The following is a 6,305-nucleotide window of genomic DNA, read 5'->3' as shown; positions in this document are numbered from 1 at the left end:
TGGTACGGATGCATGACCGAAAGCCTTCAGTTAAACAAGTCCACTTAAACAACATGGTCAGCATCCAATGTCGAACACTTAATGAGCTATTGATTTTGGGGAATTATTTACAGCTACAAGGTCAATAAGCGAATGATTAACAAGACCAAAATATGACTCAATGTATAGGTGAATTGGCTTGGCCAGCAACTAGAATAAAGTATATGGGCTTAACATATAAACCGATACTACAAGGTGACCTTCTAAAGACTTTCAGCATCCTTAACACTTCTAGACATCCCCTCAAACACCTACTTAGGTTTAGCTCCAACGCATATCTAAGGGGTAACACTCAGTAACTAGAGACACAACACAGCAGAACGGACTGTAGACACAACAACTCCTTAAGAACTGTCAAATTCTGGGATTCGCTGCCTACTGTGTTAGTCCAAGAGATTTCTCAGGAATCCTTTAAGAGGCAACTTGACATACTCTTGAAGACTACGGATAGTATCGTACTTTGATTTACAAACTTCTTTTTCCTCTTCTATCGTTATTATACCTGGGTTCCTGCCTGCAAGTATCGGTGATCCACTTCTTCTAGATACGGAAGCCTGTTGAGCGAATGCTTCTTGTATCCGGTCGACAACCGTTTGAACCATTTGAACGATGCATTAACAGCCTCTTGCTGTTATCAGAACCACTTGATTATGTACAAGTCTTATCTGAATTTCGGGTTAAATAACAAATACGAAAATCGACATATTAGCAAGTTGTACAATATGCCTCAATAACTAGTTTTATCAATGCCTTGTTATCTCAAACGCTGCAACAAATGTTGACAAAAATAATAACCGTGGTAGTAGACTTAGAAGAAATGGACCTCAACATTCGCAAACGAAAATTAAGATCCTAACAAAGGAACCGACCAAAGCTCACTTGATGGGCAGCTTTGGAATAGGTAAAAATCTTTACATGAAGAAAGATAAATGACGAACTTGCAAATAGGCAAATTCAATGGCATTTCGACTCGCCATCATCCAGACACAGAGGTAGAGTATGGGAAAGAATGATTAAATCTATACGTCAGCAGTTACTGTAGATCACCAGACAACAGACTTTGATGAGACTTTAGCCACTTATCAGGCTGAAGCTCAAAAAACATCAAACAATTGATCCTTAACCCCACTGATCCGAGATGCTGGCAATAAATTAGCGTCGTTTCTCAATAGTTTGCGTTATTTCTGTGATTCCTAGTTTGTATTATAATTCAAATACTCCTTATGATCACATAGTATTATTTATTTGTTGTACGTAGTAATTATCGTGTACGGACAGTGAAATGTCAGTGAGACCTAGCCAAATCATCCATCAGTTGGGTCACCCAATATCGAACAGATCATCGATCCCTGTCAAAGTCAAGGACAACAAACGCGCGTCACTTAATCATACACCATGGAATGGCCCATGGGGTGGTGGTCTCACTAATATTTCTGTAATCATTCTTACTAATAAATTTCCATAATAACGTCCTTTGTGTTATACAGTCTTCAAAGGAGCCATAGTACTTTGAGACGTCTAAGGTATATTCCGCGTTAGATACTAACCGCGAGGGGTGACTTCGAAGTTAGCTGGTTCGTCACACCATTCCCGTCTGACTTGAGTAGGCCCCCAATCATTCGACAGAGATCATCAAAGTTGATGGTCTACAATCCCATAACCATTGATAGTTTATTTAATACAATCTAGATCTGACTACCGACTGAACAATTATTGGCTGAATAACCGGTTGGTAAGATTTGTTTGGATAATGATGTACGAATACATTTACAACAAAATCTATAACCATCATTTGCCTAATCACTTTATTTTGGTCTCAACTGGGTGATAGGCCATACCTACACTAACTTTAGCAGTTTTTCCTCATTCCATGCTGTTTTGGTTTCGAAGCTAAATTAATATCCCACAGTGGCAGAGGAAAAAGTTTTCAGCTGAGGGAGTTATGGAAAGATCTCATAATTGCATGGAACACATTGCTGAGACAAATAAACGAGGTCCTAAGTCAAACCTTAACATAGAATCCTCAAGATAATGAATAGGACTTGAGATCAAGTAGAAGAGAGAGTTCATGACGGTGTTGCTTGTTTAGTCTTACTAAGGCCATGACACCCGTGGTACAGGTGATCAATATTACGGCCATATATGGGAAAAGCTTACTGTTCAACTTCCACAGGACTGACTAACTTGGAATCAAGACGCGCGCTTTTCGAACGGGAAGTTTGGTCCTAACATGATTTACAGTTCTCAAACTTTTGCTGTGTTCTTACGCAACAAAAGTACCATTTCCGATCTAAAGAATCTATTCTGAGCTATACGTTCGGTAGATTACTTCTTTTCTTGCGTTTCATTCAACTTAATAGTTAACTGTGGTTTTGCCTCAGCTCACTATCGGTTTTTTTTACAGTTTTCACGTAAAGACTAGCTTTAGCTTATCGTTAACTGTTTTTATACATTTTTGCCAGTTTTTGTTTACTGTGTGCTTTTTTAACGGTCCTAAATTTACTGCTTGTATTTTTAAGACAGTCTAAATCATTAGCCATGAAAAATTCATGCAAAAGACCTGGTTGCTGTTTCGCTGTTACATCTGGCATGCAATGTGACAACTGCAAAGGTTGGTTCCACGAAGCACGTACAGATCTAACAGCAGCAGCCTATAACAGACTCAGCAAGTCTGATCGTAGGTGGGTATGTGTTACCTGCAACACTGATACCGTAGTTATGTTGGGTACCATCATTACTTTACTAACAGGTCTGAGAGATAAGTTGTCTAAGAGTTTGGTAAATGATAGTATCATGACGGGTAACAAAACTGGAACTCATAGGGCAAACAAGAAAAAGGATATTGACAGGTCGGTTATCGATGGTGCTGTTAACAGCACGAGTGATGATGTGCTGAAACTCAGCACCATCTTAACATCGACTGTCATCGACTCCCTCAGTAAACTTGGTTCCCCCAGGAAGGAGTCCTTGAATGAGACAGTGGTTCCCAAAAATCCTGTAGGTGGTTGGACTCACGTTAACGGGAGTAAAAAGGCCCAAGCGTCCCCGCCGAAACTGAACATCCCAAGTACCGTGAGGAAGTCAATTGATGCTTTGGCCGCACAGTCTACCCCCAAAACTGTCCGCCCGGTCATCACTGATCCCAGGAATCAAAAACACGCCTCGACATCCAAACAACAAGATACCAAACCTAGACGCCCTGGTAAACCTGGGAAATCAATTACGGTTCGTGACGACTCTGTCATAATCATGAACCTTATTGACAACCCCGACCTTCCTCTCAGTTTGCAGGACAAAAATGATAGGATGCTCTGGAGAGAATTAAACAAGAGGCTTGAACTCCCTAGAATAGAGCCTTTGACCGTCACACGGCTCACTCGGGGGAAGGACTCTAACCACCTAAACCACCCGAGGCTGCTTCGTGTTACACTTAAGAATGCCTCCGACGTTGAGGACGTCCTGCTAGCCAGTCACTTACTGATTTCCGATGGGAACGTAAGAATACTGCTCAACATACCGTATTCTGAACGAAATCTCATCCGGAATATCCCTAAGGAATCTCGCCAGGCGTTTTTCCATGGACGAAATATCATTGTGCAAGGTCTACCGGAAAATATGGACCCAACTCAAGCAAACTCTGATATTCGGGAATGGAAATTCTTTAAGCATTCCTTAAAACTCAAGAACATATTGACCCAACAGGTAATGCGACTAGCCAAGAGAGATGGAGACTCTAGGCCCCGGCTGTTGAAGATAACCTTCCCTTCCTCCCACATGGCGGCTGCAACTCTGGAAGCATTTCGTGCCAATAGACGTCTATTGCCAACTGGCATCCATATGCATCCGGATAGGACCCACGACAACAGGATCAAGCACAAATGAAGGCTGGAGCTGACAATTCCACTCGTGGACTGTCTTGATCATAAAAAAAACGTTTAAAGGACAGGGACTACCAACTCGGTAAACATTGTATAGGTAGGCTACCTGTCCACTCACGCACGGCTCATGTAGACAAACAGGAAGAAGCTCACGCGTTCCAAATTGAAAGCATAAACTACCTATACACGAACGCCGCGAGCTTGCCAAACAAAATGGATGAGCTACGTGAACTTAGCAACGCTAATGATGCCCATCTGATAGGAATATCCGAAACTTGGACAACGTCTCAGTTTACGGACCAGGAGGTAGCAATAATTGGGATGTCTTTATTTCGCAACGACAGAAAAACAGGAATGGGGGGTGGGGTAGCACTATACATACGGTCATGCCTGGATGCGCACCAACTTCACAACCAAGAGTTTCTCAATCTTGATGAGTCAGTATGGTGCTCAGTAAGATTATTTACCACCTCGATGTGTCTAGTTGGGGTCATCTACAGGAAGCCCGCTGCCGATATCGAGTATGACAAACGTCTGCTGGAAGGATTAGCTCGCTCTACGCGTCTCGGATTCTCTCAAATCTTGATTCTAGGGGACTTCAGTCTTCCTAGAATCAACTTCATGGAACGTACGTACATTGGAGGTGACAACTCTACTGAAGCTCTGTTCTTCAACCTCATCGGTGACCTGGGATTATTCGAAAATGTGAAGTCGGCAACTCGTCGGAGAAACAGTCAGACGCCGTCGCGCTTAACTGGGTATTCGCAAACGAAGAATTCCTAGTTGACGACCTCTCAATCCTGGCTCTCCTGGGGAAAAGTGATCACGCCGTCTTATCATTCAGCTTTGTCAGCAAAACGGAGCTAAGATATCCTACTAGCAACAAGCGCTGGAACTTCAAACGGTTGAATGTGTTAGCTTTACAGGACTATCTACAACAGGTGGATTGGGATGTTCACCCTCAACTTGAAGTGGATGCTCATTGGGATTTTTTTACTGCACACGATCTTATGTGCTACTGAGCATTCAGTTCCTCAAATGGTCCTAAAAAGCTACAAACAACCTGCAACCATCAAGAACCGCACTCGTCGTTTGCTAAGCCGCAAAAGGCACTGTTGGGCCGAATATAGACGAAATGACAATAACGACGCATACAGGCAATATAAACGCATAAGGAACATATGTTCAAAGGCAATAAGAGAAGACAGGCTTCAGTTCCAGACCAAGCTTATCGATAAATTCGTCTCCAATCCGAAAAGCTTATTCAGTTACGCAGCTTCTCTTCGACAAGGCAAAACTGGAGTTTCCCAACTGCTTGGTCCTAATGGCCCGACCAATAACGACGGTGATGCCGCCAACCTTTTGGCTGAACAATACTCCCAGACATTCCAGCTGACCCACATCAACTATACTGACGATAGCTTCACCTGCACCTGTACAGGACTTTCCGAAGTGGACCTGAGTGCTGACCTGGCGCTCCGTAAACTGTAGCACCTAAGAAAAGACACTTCTCCTGGTCCGGATATGGTTCATTCCGCTGTTTTGAGGGAAGCAGCTTCAATCCTGGCGACACCACTTAGCGTGATGTTTTCACACTCGCTAAGCCGAAGCAAACTACCGGAAATTTGGAGGCTGGCTCACATCACACCAATTTTCAAAGGAGGTCGACGCAGTGAACCCTCAAGCTACCGACCAGTGGCCCTTCTCTCCATACCTTCCAAAATTATGGAATCCCTAATATACGACGGTATACTAGAATACTTATCATCCTCAAAGTTCTTCTCACCTCAACAGCATGGTTTCAGAAAAGGTCATTCTTGTATGACCAACCTGCTGACTGCGGTGGATAGATGGACAACCATCCTTGATCGCAAGGGGAAGGTTGACGTCATCTACCTGGCTTCCCAAAAGCTTTTGATAGGGTCAACCGCGTATGTCTTATCAAGAAGCTTAGACGATAGGGTATAAAACCCCCTTTGATTGATTGGCTCTCTTCATATTTAGAAAACCGACACTTTAAGGTCAGGGTTAACTTCACTCTCTCTCAGGCTATGAAATGTCCTAGTGGGGTCCCCCAGGGCTCAATACTAAGACCTCTTCTCTTCTTGATTTACAATAACGATCTTCCTCAACAAGTTTCATCTGACTTATTGCTTTTTGCTGATGATGTGAAACTTTGGAGAGAGATACGTAATCATAATGATATACTAGTTCTTCAGGAGGATCTGACCCGACTTCAAAGTTGGGCAGACGACAACGGACTTACCTTCAACACTTCAAAGTGCAAAGTAGTCCATCTGAGACATGTTGCAGACTATAGTTATAACTTAGGTAACCCCCCTCTAGAAGTTTCCCAAGTCGAAAAAGATTTAGGAGTGTTGGTACCCT

Source organism: Schistosoma mansoni, chromosome W (assembly GCF_000237925.1).
Source record: "Schistosoma mansoni strain Puerto Rico chromosome W, complete genome".
Lineage (NCBI taxonomy): Eukaryota > Metazoa > Platyhelminthes > Trematoda > Strigeidida > Schistosomatidae > Schistosoma > Schistosoma mansoni.
Note: the sequence above shows the minus strand (reverse complement) of the source record.